The sequence below is a fragment of the Zalophus californianus genome, chromosome 9 (assembly GCF_009762305.2).
Source record: "Zalophus californianus isolate mZalCal1 chromosome 9, mZalCal1.pri.v2, whole genome shotgun sequence".
Taxonomy (NCBI): Eukaryota; Metazoa; Chordata; class Mammalia; order Carnivora; family Otariidae; genus Zalophus; species Zalophus californianus.
In genome coordinates, this window is record NC_045603.1 from 130,354,199 (window position 1) to 130,376,870 (window position 22,672).

Consider the following 22,672-nt stretch of genomic DNA (forward strand, 5'->3'; position numbering starts at 1 on the left):
GTGATTTCAATAAGACTTTCCCATGAACATATCTAACTCATAGATCAAGGCAGAAAGCAGAAACCATAGGTTTATTCTTTTTTTTTTTTTTAAGATTTTATTTACCTATTTGAGGAGAGCGGGCACGTGCACAAGCAGGGGGAGGGGCAGAGGGAGAAACAGACTCCCCGCTGTTCCGGAGCCAGAGGCAGGACTCAATCCCAGGACCCTGAGATCATGACCTGAGCCCAGGGCAGATGCTTAACTGACTGAGCCACCCAGACGCCCTACCATAGATTTATTCTTAGATCTCTGAAGATGAACTGATCATCCATTCACCTCCCTTTAAAAACCACTTCTCTCAGCGTCCTTTCTGAGTGAGATAACTATAGTAATATAGTGACCACTTGCTTGCCTTCATACTTTCCTTTGTAAACATCCATCCCTAATTGGTCCTACATAGGAGGAAACAACCCCTGCTTCAACCCTCATATATGTCATTTATACATACTCTACCTGAGCAAAAATGTGCATATAAAAATCTCTCTAAGAATCAAGAAATATAAGTTAAAATACAATGAGATACAGTGTTTTACCCATTAAACTGGTAAACATCTTTAAATGGTTATATGTAATGGTAGAATGAGGTACAATTAAATGGGCCCACTCATATATGACTGGTGAATGTTTAAACTGTTGTCAAGAAAGCCATTTGGTAATAAGTGCCAAAAATTTTTTTAAAAATATCCTTACTATTTGACCCAGAAATTTCACTTCTAAAGGTTTTTATTTTCAAGATTAATGTAGAAGATATTCATTGCAATACTAATATTAATGAACTATTAGAGGCCACCTAAATGTCCAACAATTTAAGGTACATGAATATATACACACACACACACACACACACAATGTTGTAACTATAAAATGGGATTTTATGAAGCCATTAAAGCCATGTTTTGGTGGAATAACTTTGAAAAACTTTCCAAATAAGTGAAAAATGTAGGACATAGTACGTTAAATATAACATATTATCAATATTTTGTGTTGCTACCAGGGATTGGAAACTCAACTGCCAACAGTCCACAGAAGCATCCTAGTGAGTGAAACTGGCAAGGAAGAGGTCCATTAAAATGCAACAATCCATGGGGTGCCTGGGTGGCTCAGTCGTTAAGGGTCTGCCTTCGGCTCGGTTCGTGATCCCAACGTCCTGGGATCGAGCCCCGCATCGGGCTCCCCCGCTCGGCGGGAGGCCTGCTTCTCCCTCTCCCTCTCCCCCTGCTTGTGTTCCTGCTCTCACTATCTCTCTCTCTCTGTCAAATAAATAAATAAAATCTAAAAAAAAAAAATGCAACAATCTTCCTTTCTCCAGTTTTTCCGGAATATTCAGTCTTCTTTCTCTTTTACCATTATGTTTCCTCCCCCTACCACCCATCTTTCTTTTTCCCACTCCTATTGAAGACCAGACACAGAAAAATCTATCTATACTGTACACATGTGTAATTACTCGCCATGGAAATTCAGCAATATTAAGGAACAGCACACAGAGGAGGGAGTGCGGCTCGCTAGAGAGATGAGGCTCCGGGGGCAGGAGTCCTACCCAATCTATTCTTGCCATAACAGGTGGAGCCCACAAGTTACCCCTTCACTCAAGGGTGACAGAAATCTTACTTTTTTAGGTGAATTCTGATTTGTATGGTTGACTTAAGATTTTACACACACACACACACACACACACAGAGTGAGGACCAAACAAAACACACTGAGAGACCTCAAGTTTGTGACTTACAGTATCCACACTTACGTGCAGGAATGCAAAAAAAAAAATTGTTAGGAAACAAAAATACAATGACTAGCATCATTTTGGACGAGATTGGGTGCATCAGAGGTGGTATAGCTGTAGACAGCTAGCATAACTTCAATTGTTTTATTTTCTTTTACACGTTTGCTATTTCCTAAGTTCTCTCCATGTATTTTTTTTCTCTCCATGTATTTCTTTTTATAATCAGAGATCTATGACCTCCTCTTGTATTACTGTATCTATTTAGTAATCCTTTTGGGAGATACAGAGTAGTTTAAAAAACGTGCCTGGCCCTATTTTGAAGTTTGTCTCCGATCTTACATTTCTAGGTATGTCCACACACCTACGTGGTTGTAGATCATGTTCTTATTCATGAAATCATTACTTCTAAGCTGTCAGAAGCTTCTTCGAACAACAGGGGTCTAAAAACTTGTCTCTTTTTTTTTTTTTTTTTACTCTATGTGGCTTACTCCTGTGATTTTCTGCTTAAATTCAGCTGCATTTTTCTTTTCTTCTTCAAATCACATCCAACCTTCTCAATTATAGCCAGGTGATGTTAAGCTATTTTCTAATCTAGTGGTGGAGACCTTTGATGGTAACATTTTGGCAGTTTACTGGCCAAAGTGCCTTTTATTTTTTAAATGATTAGGACATTCCATAGCTGTTTGGACAGACGTGGCTTTGGGAACAGAAAAGACAGCTTTAAGGTTTAAGTTAGCACTGCCACCTCTCTGATGCATGCTTCTCTGGACAGTCACCTCAACAAAAGGGGATTAAAAAAAGAAAAAGGAATGTAGCCAACAAGTACAGTACTCAGTCTAGGAAAAAATAGAATGTAACAGGCTCAGGCAATTGAGGGTTAGGATGAAGTAACCGGTGAAAACGACAAAGCCCTCTCTTTCTGTCGGACAAAGCATGTTTTTCACAAAGCTCAAAATGAATTAATTACGGAATTATGGCTGCACACATACGGTAAACTTTATTCACCCCCCACCCCCTCCGGGTGTCTTCTGTTTAAAGGGTGAGGCTTCTTGGAAACAAGCTTGTTTGACCATTTCTCTTGTTTATAGAGCATGCGTTTTACGAAAATTGGGAACACAGAGAAAAATCTGGATTTCATTTTTAACCAGCCATTGTTTTTCTAATTTCTCTATTTTCCTGAAAGCATATTGTATTTTTAAAGTATTAAATAAAAAGAGAAAATGAAAATTGCTCACATTATTATAGAATAAAAACAAGTGTATCCTAGCCATTAGGCTAACATTATTCGATCAGGAAATAGAGTAAGTCATTCTCAAAGAAAGGCTTGATAGAATCTTTAAAATGAGGTGTGTGTGTGTGTGTGTGATATCAAACCTTAAGGGCTTTCTTTCCACCGAAGCATTAAAAAGTGAGAATTCTGATTTCTTGTTGACAATGTTCAAATGAATATGTCAATTTATAATTACAAATGCAAAGGGAAACTTTTTATAACTGAATATTTAACATCGATTACAGTTATAACACAAACTACATAATGTGGTTCTTGCCCCATTTTGGCCATGCTTCTTTTCGACAAAGGAGGCCTCTCAAATCACTCACCTTAAAACTTGAAAATAGTTCTCTGAGATGGTGAGTTCTCTATGAAAATGGGGGTAGATTATTCTATGGCCTTTCCTTTAATGTCTGTGTGTGTGTTTTAATAACGTAATCCTTACAGGCAAATGAAGATCAAAAGGAGTCAAAGGCAAGTATTTCCCGTAGGGGCATAGGGTTCAGAGAGGTTAAACGCACTATGTCTGTGATTTTCACTTTGTTTAATTGTAAAAGGCTTCTCGTTCCTATAGCACCTTTGACCTCCTGTGACCCCCTGAAAATAAGGCTAGGCCATTTATTTCCTGTTAACTTGATCTCCATTCTTGGAGTTGAATCACAGAGTGTCGAAAACTTGTCAGAGCAGACTGAGAAATATAGAAATATTTCAAGGATTTTTGCTCTAACTTCCTTTTAAAAGAATTAAGCTTTTACAGTTTTTTTTCTTTTTCCAGATGAATCACAAGCTGTGACTCAAGACTTCTCATCATCCAGATGATGTCTATTTATTTATTATTATTATCACCCCTGTTTCACAAATGAGGAAGTGCACAGCCATTACATGGCGGACCACAATCCCAGCTCACGTGTGGCTGACTCCAGAACCTATACTTTCCCAGTGGTTTTCAATCTTGGCTTGGAGCTTTCACATCTCAACGTCCAGGACATCCTCCAGATGAAACCGAAATGGAATCTCTGAGGGCGGTATCACCCAGGCATCATCAGTATTTCTAAAAACTTCCAGGTGATGCAAATGTGCAGGGTGGGTTGATACCATTGCCCTACAGGGATATTTCCTTCCTTCCCTTCTTCCTCCCTCCCTCCCTCCCTTCCTTCCAAGAGAATGTGCAAGAGCACAAGCGGTGGGGGAGGGGCAGAGGCAGAGGGAGAGACAGAATCTCAAGCAGGCTCCATGCCCAGCATGTAGCCCAACACCGGGCTCAGTCTCATGACCCTGAGATCATTACCTGAACCGAAATCAAGAGTCAGACGGACTCTTAACCCACGGAGCCACCCAGACACCCCTAGGGATTTCTTTATTGATCACCACAAAAAAAACAAGAGTTGGCTGTAATTCAAACTTGAGCCACATGCATAGGGAAGTTTTATGAATCTTCATTTTATATTTGAGAGTAACCCTTCCTAATGGTTTTGGCGTGCAAATACGGTGGAATTTGACTTGAAAATTTTAAACTTATATAACTAGGCACTTTCAAATTCCGCTGTAAGTATTCACGGATCCAAGCCTGCCAATATGAAATTAGGCAGTGGAGGTGAGGGTCCAAGGAGGACAGGTACCCACACATCAGCCTCCCATACAGGTGATGCGGGTCCACGTGTGTCCAGCTGGGTATAGCAAGCCATCTAAACCCCAGAAACCTCCCCAAAGGCCGCAAGTTTGAGATCATGACCTCCCATTCTTATTTTGATTGAGAACAACCCCTGCTGGGGTTGAAAAGATTCTTGCTCAGAACTACAGCTGGAGGGCATTTCAGGTCTTCCAGAAATAATAATGTATTAGTTTCCTGGGGCTGCCATAACAAAATACCACAAACTGAGTAGCTTAAACAACAGACATTTATTGTCTCACAGTTCTGGAGGCTAGAAGTCTGAGATCAAAGTGTCAGCAGGGCTGGTTCCTTCTGAGAGCTGTGAGGGAGAAGCCTGTTCCAGGCCTCTCTCCAGCTTCTGGTAGCCTCAGGCAATTCTTGGCTTATAGATGGCTGTCTTCTTTCTTTACGTGTCTCTGCCTCTGTGTTCAAATTCCCCCTTTTCATAAGGCCATAGTCATACTGGATTAGGGGCCCACCCTAATGACCTCATCTTCACTTGATCACCTACCAAGACTCTATTTCCACAGGTCCTGGGTGTTAGGAACTTCACTATCTTTCAGAGGGACAGAGTTCAGCCTGCAACAAATACTGTCTGCCAATGGAAAGAAGATATCACTAACTAGAAATTGTGAAAATCCCCAATGAGAGGAAATTTCTTAATTTTTCCGAAAGAAGATAAGAACTATACCTTAAACATGTATAGCACTTTAAAGCTTAGAAAACATATTCTTAGACACTAACTCATGACCCTCACAGACGCCCTTTAGATTTACTAAATAAATGAAAATCAGAGAGTTTGATTAAACACTTTGGGGCCACACAACTAATAAGGGTGGTGGGAGAGTTGGGGTCTATGGTTGAAGCTGTCATCCAACCCCACAATCTTCTGCTTTCCCCAAATAAATTAGGGGTCCAGCCTGACTCATCACAGACCATGAAGCATGATGGCTGAGAAACCTCACATTGACCGAGCTGATGTCACAAAGAACCTGAATGGTCTGACCATGAGAAGGCAAAAGAAGGTGAATATATTCTCCCTCATGGAGCAGAGCATTCAAGATGAGACACCGGGGAAATAAGGAAACTCAATGCTTCCCATAAATACTGGTTATTGACAAGGGGAAAAAGGACACTGAAGACTCGCTCTTTCAGTAAGTGGGTTCATTTTCACAAAATGCTTTCTTTGATGGAATGCTTGATTTCTTAGTGTTTCTGTGATGAGTCAAGATACTCATTGTTTTATCAACAATGCATGTTGCTTCTTGAAACATGCTGAGCCCCCAGTGGAAGAGTTACTCAGAGTCTATAATAACCCCAACTTAATACTCATTGACAGGGGCACCTGGGTGGCTCAGTCGTTAAGCGTCTGCTTTTGGCTCAGGTCATGATCCCAGAGTCCTGGGATCGAGCCCCACATCGGGCTCCCTGCTCTGCAGGAAGCCTGCTTCTCCCTCTCCCACTCCCACTGCTTGTGTTCCCTCTCTCGCTGTCTTTCTCTCTGTCAAATAAATAAAATCTTAAAAAAAAATCTTTTCTTATTCTTGACAGATATTCATATGTACAGAATTTGGGTGGGACGCGGGGAGCTCCACAAAATGGCTCTTTGGCTGTAGACTCTATATTAAAATACAACAAAACAAACAACAAACAAAAGAGCCAGAGTATTCAAATCATATCAGTATATGTGCAACGGTAGGATTTAAAAGGCACTTTTCCTTAAAGAAAGTGTGCTTTTCCCTTGTGAGAAAAACAAAACAAAGCAAAATAAAACAAAAACACAAAACCCTCTCCTATCAGAGACACCAGGACTAACCAGGTATGGAAGGGTCAGGACCTACCCCTCTCTTCCTCTCTTTGCATCTTATCTGCAACCAGCTTCCCCTCTCTTCCTCTGTAACTCCCGATCCTGACCAAAATTTTCCTCCAGGGATCCACCAATATGGGCCTTTGAGTGGGATATCAGAGACTAGAAAGTTGTCAGTTTTCTTAAAAATCGTTCAGGCCAACGACCACTTTAAGAAAACAAACAACAACAACAACAACAACAACAACAAAAACCCCACAAAAACCAAAACCTAATATGGAGGGACAGCCTAGATGAGTGATTCTCCACCCTGACTATACTTTAGAATTTCTTGGGGAAGCATCTGAAATACCCGTGCCTGGACTTCACGCTAGAATATTTAAATTCCAAGATCTTGAAATGAGGCCATGAGCACTGGCTTAAAAAAAGAAAAATCTCAGATGAATCTGATGAAGAGTGAAGTGTTGGAACCCCTGGGCTAGATGGCCTCAATTGTTCAATTTGTAGCAAGAGAGCTGGGACCAGTGCTTGCTAACAGAAAGCTTCCTACTGCCATGCTCCGTGCTGGAGCAAGGGGTCAGAGTCTAGAGAAAGGACAAGAGGAAGAGGAAGAAAAGAAGAAATCAGAAGGAGAAGGAAGGAGAGACTGGAAGTTTTGTAAAGGTGGAATGGAAGGGTCCAAAGAATAGAGGAGCCCACTGCTCCTCAGGTCAGGCCCTGGCTTGAATAAGGATTTGACATCTGCAAAGCACGTGGCCCCATTTTCTCCCTCCATACTGACCGTATATAGCATTTGCTTAACTGACTGTGTAGGAAAAGATTATGGCAGAGGAAATAGGGCAAAACTAGACCCAAAATATCTGGCTCCTGAATTTCAAACCTACTTTTAACTTTAAACCTTAGCACTCATTCTACAACATGGCAGAGACACGGAACACAGTTTGTGAACCCACAATACGAATGTAAGGTGCAGAGATGACACAAACATCGGTAGGTGAAAAAAAGGTGAAGGAAGAATGAACGACTCACACGTGGTCAAGTGCACACTATCCCGTTACCTTTCCAAATGCCTCTTCCTAGGATCTGCACTCAGTGCCCTCCTTGATGCATCTTTACACTTTTTGTGTTGACCCTCAGTGGAAATAGTGTGTATCCAAATAATAAATGGGGGAAATGATTAGCTAGGCCTGATGCAGCACCCAACTGGTTATCAGACCTGTTGTCTACCTTTACATCTAAGCGCAAATGTCATCTCCTCCATGAAGCCTTCCTGGACCTCCAGCAAGAATTTTAGTTGTTCACTCCAGTGCTCCCATTGCCCCATATATGTATCTCCACTAGAACCCACTGCTCCATAGTTCCTTGTATCTTTGTCTCTCTCCCCAGCAGACTGAGATTCGCAGAGTTCTTAATTGTGACTCATTTTTTTAATTCTAAAACATGTATTCATTTATTTATTCTTCTCACATATATTTATTGGTCACCATTATTAGTCAGACTCTATGGTCTAAGCAAGGCATCTTATGATCTAGTTAGAGAGATAAACAAATAAATAGGTGATTACTCTTCAGAATAAGTGGAGCAATACAAATCTCAGTTCATAACTCAGATGTGGAAGAAATATGTCTTTATTTTTTCTTTAACTTGGCTCTATTTTTTTGAGTTCCTATGTCACCAGGGAAGCTTAGCTCTCAGTTAATGTATAATTTCTCCCCCCTTTCCTAGCTTTGGTTTGGGAGCTTATAATTTACTAAGGTTTTGGAGGCAGGAGGGTCACCTGATGCTTAAGCATCTGTCTAGACATGTGCTTGTTTGGACATCCATGCAGAAAGGTAACAAGACATCTCACATTGTCACCTACCTGGCCTCTCCAGGTTGTATGGCTTTTTCTCTCAGGTCATTGTAGTGCTTAAGATTCCTGTTGAATCTGCCCTGGGAACTTGACCTCACCAGGCACTATGCCCAAGAAAGTAGGATAGATCCTTCATGCCCCAACACACTTGATCCCTCTCTCTTCTCATAAACTCAATCATAGTTTTGCTGCTATTATGCTGGGATATTTTCAAAAAATGGGGTCTAGTGCCCCTTTCTGCTGGACCCAGATGTGCCAACATCTACTCTCATCAGGAAGCAGATTTTTTGGGTGGTGGTCTAAATAGGGAGCGGGATGCTTTCTTCTCTATTTCACTAAAAAAAAAAAAAAAAAAAATGGTGGTTGGTGCTACAATAGGAGCATATGAGAGGGGAAAACTGGGATTGGAAGTAGGGCAGGATTTGGTGAATTCTTGCAGGAGGTAATTCTAGGCCGAGACCTGAAGTTGTCAAAGAGAAAAGAGGTGTAACCCAAAGACTGGTGTGCAGGCAGAGAGAAGAGCTTTGAGAGAAGTGAGAGGAGGGTTGGCCAAGGGACTGCCAATAGTTTGTTACGATCAGGGCATGGACTTGGAGGCAGGGAGTGATAATCAATTTGGAGGATGGTAGGCAGCAGCCAAATCATGGAGGGTTTTGAAGTCATGCTTAGGGGTATTGGTTCATCCTCAAGGAAAAGGGGCCTGGGGTGGAGGGCCACTCACAGATTTTTAAGTAGGAGATTGTGTGATTGATTGGCATGTTAAAAATGTCAGCCTGAGTGCAGTTGAGAGAAACAAGACCTAGGGAAGTGAGACTGGTTAGGTAGCATGACACTGACAGAGGCAGGAGATGAGAGAGGGTCAAATCAGGACAGTTGTGGAGCAGGTAGAGGAGAGTGGGCATAACGGAAAGATGCTATGAAGGGAGAATCAGATTGAACTGAGCCGGTCGTCAGATGTTGAGGGTGATGGAGAGAGAGGAGTCAGGTATGACGTCTCTGATTCTAGCTTGAGCAACTTGTTAGATTGGGTGGTATTCTTTAAGATAGGAAGTGTAGAAGGAGGCGCTGCTTTGGAGAAATGCTTACAAATTCAGTTTGGGATACGGTAAGTTTTTAGTACCTGGGGACATCCATGTGAGGATGCGAAGGGGCCAGTTGGACACATAAGCTCAGAGCCTGGAAAAAAGATCTGGGCTAAAGGCATCATTATCACAGAGTTGTATTTGAAGCATGTGCAATAGAAGATATTTTCCTGGTTGGGTGTGTAAAGTAAGGAGGAATTAGGGCCCAGAATACAATACTGAAGAATAGCAACCATTAAGAGTAAATGGAAAGGAGAATCCCACAAAAGGGACTGAGGAGTCAGGAAAGGGCAGAGATGAGGAATAAAATTCTAGAGAGAGGGTGTCATGGAACTCAAGGGAAGAGAGGATTTTTAAGGAAGAAGAGACTGGGTGATTGGGCCAAGTGCCATGGAGAAGAAGAGAAGAGAATGGGTAACCTTCGCCATATCACTGTCAGAAGAATGATGGAAACAGCCAGAGGCCAAGGCGCAAGTGGAACAGAAAGAAGACATCATCAGATCATCTGAAGCCCCTGCTTAAAACTCCTCATTGGGCTCCCATCACATTTAGGACAAAACCTGAAATCCTCTCCAGGACCTAAAAGGCCCCCATGATCTGTTCTTTGCCCATCTCTACGACTATATTGTTCCTACCTTCTCCCTTGACCACTCCTAGAGGACCCAGGCCTCCTTTCTGCCCTTCAAACCCACCAAGCTCATTCCTGTTCCAGGACTTTTGCATTTTCTCCTCCTTTGCTCTAATGCGCTCCCCCAGATACTTTCAGGCTTGCCTCCTTACATTTTAGGTCTCAAGTCAAAAGTCACCTCACCCCAAGAGCTCTTCCCTGAGCAATCTAGAGGGCACGTCACCACCACCCCACTCATTGCCCCCCTTACCACACAATTCTATTTTAGCTTCTTTATATTATGTATCAATCCTCCACATTTGAATATTCATTTATTTGTCTGTATTTATTTTATGTTTCCTTCCATGAAATGTACATTCCTTAAAGTCAGGGACTCCATCTACTGTGTCTGAAATTATATTTCCAGCACTTAAAGCAGTGCTGAGTAAATATTCAATGACTATTTCTGGGTTCATTGGAAGTGTTAGTGACATATGAAGAACACTTTTAAAAAATTACCAGGCAGGAGCTCAGGAAGATAGTGGAGTGGGAGTAGGAGGACGCTGAGCTCACCTGGCCCCACATTTACAACAAGAAAGCACCCACATCCAGGTCAATAAGCTAGAGAGTGATCCAAAGACTCGCAGAACAGACTCCACAACTAAATACAGAGAAGAAGCTACATCTGAAAGGTTAGGAAGTTCAAAAACCAGAGGGGCTGAATTCTCAAAGTTTGTAAAATCAGGGGGACATGGAGCCTGGAGCTTTAAAAGTCAGCTGACTCAGCACCCGATGAGACAGGAAGGCAAGTTGTAGCTGGGTTACTGCCCTTAAAGAGACAGCAGCCTGCCCAGAGAGGCAGCATAAAAACGGCAGTTTACATACACAATGCCAGAACAAATGGGTGACAGACCTGTTCATATTGATTTTGGATCATGTTGAGGGTTCTCTGAAAACAAGGGAGCTGGTAGGTGCCATTTTCTTTCTTTCTTTCTTTTTTTAAGATTTTATTTATTTATTTGACAGAGAGAGACAGTGAGAGAGGGAACACAAGCAGGGGGAGTGTGAGAGGGAGAAGCAGGCTTCCCGTGGAGCAGGGAGCCCAATGCGGGGCTCGATCCCAGGACCCTGGGATCATGACCTGAGCTGAAGGCAGACGCTTAACTGAGCCACTCAGGTGCCCCTGGTAGGTGCCACTTTCCTTCCCTGACCCCCAGCATAAACACAGAGCCACCTGCGGGAGGTGGTGCTGCCCAGATACTTGCTACCTAACGTGCTAACAGTGACCACATGCACAGGTTCTACTGAGGACTCGCCCACTCCAAGCCAGCTGGCCTCAGCACTGGGCTCAGGCAAATTTTGTTAAGGCCACTCATGTACCCCACTCAGCCACCAGGTGAACAGTTGCTACCCCACGTGTTGTGCTCAGCCTCATGCCCCTGGCCACCCTGGCACACATCCCCCGGCTGCCTTAGCACCTCCAGGGATCCAGCATAGGACTTGTGGCCCAGTGAAAATTTTGCTAACACCACCACCCTGCTCTCAAGTTCCCCAGTGGGCATGCCCCCTCACAACTGGCCTGCCTGGATCTCACTAACACAACATAGAGCAAGTACAGCCCCCAACAGGTAGAGTCAGTGCAGATGACCATGCTGAAAGGAAAAGTGACTCAGACACAACACCCATAGGATACTCTCCTGAATGCCAGGTTCTGGTGAACAGGGCACACTGCACTGAAGGGCACCTCTTCTTCAAAAAATCACTACTTTCAAGAGCAAAGGACACTTTCCTAACACACAGACTTCCTTAACACACAGAAACAGACACAGAGAGGCAGACAAAATGAGACGACAGAGAAATGTATGCCAAATGAAAGAACAGGACAAAGCCACAGCCAGAGATCTAAGGGAATTTAAACAATGATCATAAGGTTATTCACCAGACCTGAGAAAACAGTGGAAGACATGAGTGTGACCCTTAACACAGAGATGAGGAGTAACAGCAGAGATAAATGGCTCAATAAATGAAATGAAAGCAGGATGGAGGAAGCACAGGAATGAATTAGTGATCTAGAAGACATACTAATGAAAGTAATCAAGCTGAACAAAAGAGAGAGAAAAGAATTATGCAAAATAAGAACAGACTTAGGAAACTCAGTGATTCCATCAAATGTAGTAACTTTCATATTATAGGAGTCCCAGAAGAAGAGAGAGAAAAGAAGGCAGAAAATTTATTTGAAGAAATAATAGCTGAAAAGTTCTCCAATCTGGGGATATCCAGATCCAGGAGGCACAGAGAATGCCCAACAAAATCAACAAAAGCAGACCAAACCAAGACATATTGTAATTAAGTTTGCAAAATATAGTGATAAAGAAAAAAATTTAAAGCACAAGACAAAAAAGCTATTAATTTATAAGGGAAAAATCATAAGGCTAGCAGGAGATTTTTCAACAGAAACTTTGCAGGCCAGAAGGGAGTGGCATGATATATTCAAAGCACTGAATGGGAACACTCTGCTGTTAAGACTATACTCTATCCAGTTAGGTGATCTTTCAGAATAGGAGGATAGAGTTTTTCAGACAAACAAGAACTGAAGGCGTTCATGACCACTACACCAGCTCTGTAAGAAATATTAAAAGGAACTCTCGGAGTGGAAAGGATAAACCAAAAGTGACAATATAGAAGTAGGAAACACAAAAGCAGTAAAAAAAAATATTTCTGTAAAACACCAGTTAAGGAACTCTCAAAAAAAGGATATAAAATATAACATATACCTAAAATGTGGAGAAGAGAGAAGAGTGGATTCAAACTTAAATGACCATCAACTTAATATAGACTGCTATATATAGAAGAGATTATACACAAACACATTGGCTTTGAATGACATACTGGACCAGATGGACTTAACAGGTATATTCAGAACATTCCATCCGAAAACAGTAGATTACATAGTCTTTTCAAGCGTACATGGCACATTTTCCAGAATAGATCACATATTAGCCCACAAAACAAACCTCAACAAATTGAAGAAGATTGAAATCATACTATGCATATTTTCTGACCACAATGTTATGAAACTAGAAGTCAACCACAAGAAAAAATCTGGAAAGACCACAAATAAATTACTTACTAAACAATGAATGGGTCAACCAGGAAATAAAAGAAGAAATAAAAAAGTCTATGGAGACAAATGGAAATGAAAACACAAAGATCCAAAACCTCTGGGTTGCGGCAAAAGTGGTTCTAACAGGGAAGTTTACAGCAATACCTCAATACCTTCTTGCTACCTTACGAAGCAAGAAAAACCTCAAATAAAGAACCTAATGTAACACCTAAAGAAACTAGAATAAGAACAACAAACAAAACCTGAAACCAGCAGAAGGAAGAAAATAATAAGGATTAGAGCAGAAAGAAATGATACAGAAACTAAAAAAACAATAGAACAGATCAATGAAATCAGGAGCTGCTTCTTTCAAAAAAATCAGTACAATTGATAAACCTCTCGTCAGACTTATCAAGAACAAAAGAGAAAGGGCTCAAATAAAATTACAAACGAGACAGAAGAAATAACAACCAACACTACAGAAATACAAACAGTCATAAGAGAATATTATATAAAACTATATGTCAGCAACTTGGACAATCTAGAAGAAATGGATAAATTCCTAGAAACATATAAACTACCAAAACCGAAACAGGAAGAAATAGAAAATTCGAGTAAAGCAAAGAAATTGAGTCAGTAGTCAAAGAACTCCCAGCAAACAAAAGTCCAGGACTAAAGGGCTTCACAGGTGAATTCTACCAAACATTCTACCAAAACCTACTCTTCTCAAACTATCCCAAAAAATAGAAAATGAAGGAAAACTTCCAAATTCATTCTATGAGGACAGCATTACCCTGACACCAAAACCAGATAAAGTCACCAGGCCAATAAATCACTGATGAGCATGGATGCCAAAATTCTCAGTAAAATACTAGTGAGCTAAATTTAACAATACATTAAAAAAATCATTCGTCACACTCAAGTGGGATTTCTTCCTGGGTTGCAAGGGTGGTCCAATATTTGCAAATCAATCAATATGATACATCATATCCATAAAGAAAGGATAAGTACAATATGATCATTTCGATAGATGCAGAAAAGGAATGTGACAAAGTACAACATGTATTCATGATAAAAATCCTCGACAAAGGTTTATAGGGAACATACCTCAACATAATAAAGGCCATCTATAAAAAACCCACAGTGAACACTATCCTTAATAGGGAGAGAAAGGGAGAGCTTGTCCCCTAAGGTCAGGAATAAGGCAAGGATGTCCACTCTCACTACTTTTATTCAACATAGTACTGGAATTCCTAGCCACAGCAATCAGACAAGAACAAGAAATAAATGGCATCCAAATCGGTGAGGAAGAAGTAAAACTTTCACTATTTGCAGATGTCATGATACTATACATAGAAATCCAGAAAAACTCCACCAAAAAACTGCCAGAACTAATAAACATGGGGTGCCTGGGTGGCTCAGTTGGTTGGGCGTCTGACACTTGGTTTCATCTCAGGTCATGATCTTGTGGTTGTGGGATTAATCCCCACATTGGGCTCTGCACTCAGTGTGGAGTCTGCTTTGTATTCTTTCCCTCTGTTTCTTTCTGCCCCTCTCCCTCCCACTCATACATGGGCATGCTTTCTCTTTCTCTAAAATAAATAAATAAATAAATAAATAAATAAATAAATAAATAAATCTATCTTAAAAAAAGACCCTAATAAATGAATTCAGTAAATTATAGGACACAAAACTGATGTACAGAAATCTGTTGCATTTCTATACACTGATAATGAAATGGCAGAAAGAAAAATTAAGAAAACAATCCCATTTACAACTGCACCACAATTAATAAGATACCTAGGAATCAAACCTAACCAAGACATGCAAGACCTGTAATCTGAAAACTATAAAACACTGATGAAAGAAATTGAAGACAATGCAAAGAAATTGAAGGACATTCCACATTCATGTATTTGAAGAACAAATGTTGTTAACATGTCTATGCTACCCAAAGCAATCTATATGCTTATTGCAATCCCTATCAAAACACCAACAGCATTTTTCACAGAGCTAGAACAAACAATCCTAAAGTTTGTATGGAAACTGAATAGCCAAAGCAAACTTGGGGTGGGGGCGGGAAGCAAAGCTAGAAGCATCACAATTCTAGACTTTAAGTTATGTAACATAGTTGTAGTAATCAAAACAGTATGGTACTGGCACAACAATAGACACATAGATCAAAAGAACAGAACAGAAAATCCAGGAATAAACCCACAATTATATCATCACTTAATCTTTGACAAAGGAGGCAAGAATATTCAATGGGAAAAAGACATCCTCTTCAACAAGTGGTGTTGGGAAAACTGGACAGCAACATGCAAAGAATGAAACTGGACCACCTTCTGACATTGTACACAAAAATAAATTCAAAATGGATTAAAGACCTAAATGTGAGAACTGAAACCATAAAAATTCTAGAGGAGAACACAGGTAGTAATTTCTCTGACATTGGCCATAGCAACTTCTTTCTAGATACGTCTCCTGAGGTATGGGAAACAAAAGCAACAATAAACTATTGAGACTACATCAAAATAAAAAGCTTCTGCATGGTGAAAGAAACAATCAACAAAACTCAAAGGCAACCTATGGAATGGGAGAAGATATTTTCAAATGACATATTCAATAGAGGGTTAGGATACAAAATATATAAGAAACCTTATACAACTCAACACTCAAAAAGCAACAAATCCAATTAATAAATGGGCAGAAGGCATGAACAGACATTTCTCCAAAGAAGACATACAAATGGCCAAAAGATACGTGAAGAGATGCTCATCATCACTTATCATCAGGGAAATGCAAATCATAACTACAATGAGGTATCTCACACCTGTCAGAATGGCTAAAATCAACAACACAAGAAACAACAGGTGTTGGCAAGGATGTGGAGAAAAAGGAACCCTCATGTACTCTTGGTGGGAATGCAATGTGGAAAACAGTATGGAGGTGCCTTAAAACGTTGAAAATAGAATTACCATATGATCCAGCAATCGCACTACGGGGTATTTACCCAAAGGATACAAAAACACTCATTCAAAGGGATACCTGCATACCAATGTTTATAGCAGCATTATTTACAATAGCCAAAATATGGAATCAGCCCAAGTGTCCATCGATACACACACACAAAACACACACAGAGGAATATTATTCAGCCATAAGAAAGAATGAAATCTTGCCATTTGCAATAATAACGTGGATGGAGCTAGAGAATATAATGCGAAGTGAAATAAGACAAATACCATATGATTTCACTCATATGTAGATTTAAGAAACAAAACAAAGGGGGAAAGAAAAGAGAGAGAGAGAGACAAACCAAGGAACAGACTCTTAACTATAGAGAACAAACTGCTGGTCACCAGAGGGGAGAGGGGTGGGGGGATGGGTGAAATGAGGGATTAAGGAGTGCACTTACTGTGATGAGCACAATGTGTTGTGTGGAATGGTTGAACTGCTATATTGCGTATCCAGTGCTCACTTTGGCAGCACATACGCTATATTGCATATCCATAACTAATATAACCCTGTATGCTAACTAACTGGAATTAAAATAAAAACTTAAAAAAAAAAGTTACCAGGCAGTATTGAAGACCTGGCTTAGATTTGGGACTTTGAGTCTCTGGTAGCACCAATCTTGGCTGATTCTCTCCATGAGGGTAGAAAGTGGTGAGTATGGCACTGACCCGCAGTCATAGTTTTACTGTGACTCTTGGGAGGAAAATGATGGAACAGATGGGGGGTGTGGTCTGGGCTACATGGGGAAGGAAGTAGAGAGAAGGGCACTCCTCTACAGGGGAAAGGTCAAAGTCAAAGATGAAGAATCACAGAATGGGGGTCCTGGGGGCTGGACTTTAAAACATATAGTGATGTCTGCGCTCCCACTCAATTCTAATATACAGCCAGGGTTGAAAACCACTGAAGGCAGAGAACAAATGTATCAGATTGACCAAATTAAAACTTGGCACGCTGCTCAAATAGTGAGCCTTAAGTTGTTCCGAAGGCTTATTTTTCTGATGCAACACACTAAGCTTTACATTGAAGGAATAAGCTCATATATGTCTAAATGCCTAAAAGAATCTTCAATGTCATAATTAAACCAAACCACCAAAAATAATGCAGGACCTGGAACTACAAAATGAAGCAAAAGGCTTTCAGGTGAAGTGCTTCAGTTTGAAAAGTTATAGGAAAATTTCTCATTTTCAGTTTTTATACCTCTATTTTATGTATTTTAATGCCCATAGCGATGGGCTCCTAGAGATTTGCTCAGGCACACACACACACACACACACACACACACACACACAGCGCAACAGCCCCTTGACCAAGAGCAGTCTAAAAGGTACGGTTTTTTTTGCCCCCTCTCTTGTTCCATATTCCTTTGAAATCTACACCATATTTGGGTTGAAAGAGATGTTCTATATATTTTTCAGTAAGCGGTAGATCCTGTTTGCTAAATAAATGCTCAATCAGCATGTGTCAGTTTAAACTTCCTCATGCTATCTCCCCGATTCAAATTTGATAATACAGATCTTTAAAGATATACCTTTTAATGAAGTGTTATCATGCTGCTAAATTTTCTTCTACTGTATAGAAATTAAAAGCAACATTTCTCTGGCCTAGAGCTAACTTTTTATGACTCCCTTGGTATTCTCTTTTTTTATCTTGATTTTTTAAGATGTTCAAATAAGTGATTTTTCTTTTTGCTTTACACATTTTCACATATGTTGCCTTGATCTTTCACATCTTTTACCCATATGGGAGACTGCCTAAGAAATAAAGGATCTGTGTTTAATTATCTCATGGGGACAATTTAAAGGGAAATCCAGAGCTTCTCCTCCGTAGTTCTACCTTAAAGAGGAATAAGAAGCAATGGTGAGTTTATAGCTTTTGGCTGTTGATAGAGATTTCTCAGAATTCCCTCTGTGAGAGTACTAATCCCACCTGTTCACTTGGGTACGTCCCAAGCTCATTGATTCAGACCTTAATTTGTGAACATTCACATCAGGGCTGGGCTGACATATATGGCATCCATTTCACAAAGGTTTGCTTAGCAAATTTGCAAGATATAAAAAAAGATAAAAGAGAGAGTTTGAATTGAGACCAAACTAATTTTATGGAACTTTGCACATTTAACAATTATGTAATATTTCTATAATTTAGCTTTAATAATTTTAAAGCTGAGTTTTTAAAAGTCTAGAATCAGATAGTTGACATTTTACAGTTAAAACTGGACCGAGAGAGCTCAAATGGTTGACCTAAGATCATGCGTCTGGTTGGGGGAAAACCAAGGGTAGAAGGCAAGTTCACAGACTCACTAATACACCATCTTGCCTTTGCATTTATTCACCAAAAACAGGTCCCCAGGAAACTTCCACTAGTTCGAGTTGTTTTTGTTCTTGGATATAATAATGCTTCTCATAAAACACATTCTACCATCTAGAACTTTCCCCCCAAAATCCCTTGCTGTTGGCCAGTCACATTAATGAGGGTCTACTCTATTCTGCTCTAGTATCAAATGTATCATTGTAAAAGGCTTTCTTGTCCACGCAGATAAATGAATCCAGAGAAATGAATAACAGGTTGATGTTCTTAGGAAAAATTCACCTTCCATGTATATGTATTAATCAGGTCCTTTTCTGTGGTAAGAGACTGAAATTGATATTTTTGGCTCCCATCAGTGGGGAGGATACTGGGGCAGCACACAGGATTGAAGGAAGAATTCCAGGAACCAGGGACAGGAATAGGCACTCATATGTCATTTCTGCTTACCTTTGCTTGGCTTCATTCTATAGACAGACTCCTGCCAATATCTGGGAAGATGACCGCCAGTGGCTGGAGATTTATACTGAATTAGCAACACCACTATAAATGATAGCTTCCAAATCCATTTCTTGAAGCTCAAAAAAAGTCTCTGATGGGTTCTTCCTAGGTCATAAATCCCACTGTGTCCAGAGGAAAATGACACCAAAGTCGTCTCGGATATCGCAAGATGGATCAGAAGTGAATACAAAAGTGAAAAGAGGGGGCACGAAAAAGCTTCATAGAGAGACAGCAACGACAACCACCAAAGTCAACTATAGAACATATAGAAGGAGTTAGTGATTTGAGGAGCTGGAAGAAGGCTCATCTAGTCCCTGGGCATTATTCCACTGACTTACCTCTTTAACGGAGATATTTGCAAAAATTCAGATGTTCAGTTCCCATCCCAGAGTGACTGAATCAGAATTTCTTAAGTTGGAGGCCAGGGGGAGCTAATTATTGAAATAGCACAGCAGGGGACTCTGCCACGTCTCTAGTTAAGAACCACTGTTTTTAAGTCATTATCATCAGGAGTCTATTTTCCGGGATGGATAACATATCAAGTATTCATCAGCCATCAATATCTTATCATGATTAGTTCAACAGATTAGCCTAATTCATTTAGCTGAATTTCAAAAGCATGAAATGTAGGATGAATACAATTTGATGAGGATGAAAAGAGGAACTGGGGCTGGCACTAATGGGGCTTGGCCTGGGCTACAGGGAGGTGGGATGTGGCATTACAGTGGGGCCCTGCACAGTTAGAAATGATCTTAAACTCATATTCCAATTCTGACCACAGTCCATTATTCTAACTCCCTCACATCCTCATTGTTTGCAACTTCTCCTCAGTCTTAAACTTCCAGTTCACGATTTCTCAGTTTTGTTTTCTAAATTTATACTGGCCTCATTCTACTCTCCCACTAGCCTAGACTGTAGAGCTGATTCAACTCCTTTGTAACTTCCTCCTTTTAGGACCCCCAGCCCACCAGACCTCAGTCCTTGATCGGTGCCATATTTTGCTTTATTCCCTCCTTCTTGCCAGGTGAGGCTCACTGTTGAGGAAATCGTACGATGACACTCCAAAGTTTTGATTTATTATGCTACCTCTTTATCCTATTATCATTAGGGACTAGGTCATACCTGCCCTGTTCTCATCAAGCCACCACTCAAGGTCCATCCACCGCAGGTCCATCATATCCTTCCTTCCCTACTTCACTGAGAAAATTGGGGCCATCCAGCCCACCAACTTGAACATCAAATTTCTCTGAATCTAGATGTGGACCCTTACTTATCACTTTCTCTTTATTCGCAGAGAATGAAGCATTCCTCTTTTTGTTCATGGTAGCATCTCTACACGCTCCTGACCAGCAGAACTCCTCTGTGGGTCCTGTTTTCTCTCTCTCTCTATTCCTTCTCTTTCTCTTTGTGGGGTACGTGTTGTTTGCCTTCTACTTACACATTGGACCTCGTTAGGGGTCTATTCATGGTCCACTCATCTCCTCCCTTTAGATTATTGCCTTGGGTGATCTCATATATTCTTATATTTTTAACCACCAATTTCAGACTGATGATTCACACATATTTTCAGCCCTAGCTTCCTTCTAGATAGTCCTTGGATGTTCCATGGGCATGTCAATCTTAACATATCTAGAACTGACTGTATCATCTTTTCTGCCAAAGCTTTAGATTCTCAATCCCAGCTAATTGCACCACACTCTCTCAGGAATTCAAGTTCAGAAAACTTCAAGTTACCCAGTGTATCTCTGTCAATCGCCTCTGCTCACCTCAACCTCTATATCTAATTGGTTATGAAGTCTTACTGATATCACCACTTAAATATATCTCTAACTTCTTTCCTTCTCTCGGACCCTCTGTAACCACATTACTGGTTCAGACCTTCATCGCCTTTGCTTGGACAACTGCAGTAACATTACAATTAGTCTCCCTGCTGTTATAAATCGATCCTCTATTCTTCAGCCAGAGTGATGTATGTAAGAGGTAATTCTGATTTTTATTCTTTCTGTTTAAAATTTTACAGTGGATTGACATTACCTACTGAATCACCATCTGGTTCCTGATTATGACATAAAAGATCTCCCATGATGTACTAGTCCCCAGCCAGCCACTGTATCACATTTTATGTGCAAGTAACATACAACTGATTGCAGTTCTCTCTATACCCTGTGCTAGCCTTCATGCCTTGATCAGATGATTCTCTCTTCCTGGAATTCCTTTCCCATGATTTGCTGGACCAATTCCTACTCATCCTTTATGACTTAGCTCGGGAGTCATCTTTTTCAGGAAAATGTGGTTAGTCCTCCAGGTTAGGAGAAGTGCCCCAGTTCTGCAGTGTCTCTCTTGATAGATCGTAAGCTTTATCAGGACAAGAGTCACTTCTTTAACCTCTGTCTATGTTCTTACTCTGTAGTACAGATGCCAAGCTTATAATAAATATCTGTTTTACTGAGTTGAGGATAACTTGCTGAAACAATTCCAAAAGGAAGTAGTAAGAAGTAAGAAAACAAAAACTCCCTGTGCTTACTTTATAATTTTGTTTAGAGTAGAGCATATACTTGGTGAGTGGAAGGAATGATGGAGAGGAGAGGGCATTATTAGCACCACAGATGACAGCTCTGTGTACAGATACAGACTCTAATAGAAAACCAAAATTAGAAAAGAAGAATCAGGACCTGGACAAGGGGAATGGCAGAGGTAGAAAGCTTGTATCAGACAGTCACCTGCTTCAAATCCTCTTGACTTTACTGGTTTCCGGGGCCTTCGGCCACTTCTTCCTGCCTAGTTGTTGCTTCAGCAAACTCTTAAGAGCTCCAACCTGCCAGCACTTTGCATCATGTTCCTACCACATTACTTCTTATCCCCTACCTTCTGGCTTTGCTTTTGATGCTGAGGGGTGAGATGCCCCCATGCATCAAGGATTCGTGATTGCCCCATGGGTATTCGTGATTGCCCCATGGGTATTCGTGATTGCCCCATGGGTATTCGTGATTGTCCATGGGTATTCGTGATTGCCCCATGGGTATTCGTGATTGCCCCATGGGTATTCGTGATTGCCGCATGGGTATTCGTGATTGTCCCCATGGGTATTCGTGATTGCCCCATGGGTATTCGTGATTGCCGCATGGGTATTCGTGATTGCCCCATGGGTATTCGTGATTGCCCCATGGGTATTCGTGATTGTCCCATGCCCCACGCATGTGTAGCCCTGGAAGATTGGGGGCAACTGCTGCATAGACCAAATATTTGACCAATTGGTTATGGGAGCTGGCACATAAATTTTTACTCCCTACTTCCCAAAGAAGTAGGATGGATTGTTTGAAGATGAAACTATTCATACAGCACTTTCAAAAACACCCCCAGGAGACTGAATAATCAATCATGCTGAATACCAAGCAGCAGTCTGCTTACTAACACACTCTGCATGGGCTCTCTTTTTTTCTGCCTCACTTCCTCTTTCCCTCATCTTGCTTCCCTTGCACTGTACTCCCTAATACAGCAGCATATACTTTTTTATTTATTTTATTATTATTGTTTTAATCCTAGGCTCTGCTCCCTGGGGAACCCAGGATAAGCAAGTTGCTACCAGGTACAGCCCTTGAAAACACACCCTAAGGATAACATTTTGGAAACTCTTGATTTGGAATTAGCCCTAAGGAGATCCAGAAGAAATGAATAAATTACATGAACAAGTGGCTTGATCTACCTTGTCATCTAC

The 22,672-nt window shown here is 40.8% G+C and overlaps 1 protein-coding gene and 1 long non-coding RNA gene across 2 annotated transcripts in view; one reads left to right on the top strand and one right to left on the bottom strand.

Moving 5' to 3' along the window:
- CELF2 (CUGBP Elav-like family member 2) overlaps nt 1-22,672 on the bottom strand; it is a 797,242-nt gene that overhangs the window by 512,908 nt on the left and 261,662 nt on the right. The window lies entirely within an intron of this gene.
- LOC113921936 lies at nt 5,729-22,641 on the top strand. The gene is made up of 3 exons (XR_003519868.1): nt 5,729-5,837; nt 19,067-19,231; nt 22,501-22,641. It is a non-coding gene; the product is annotated as an uncharacterized LOC113921936 (long non-coding RNA).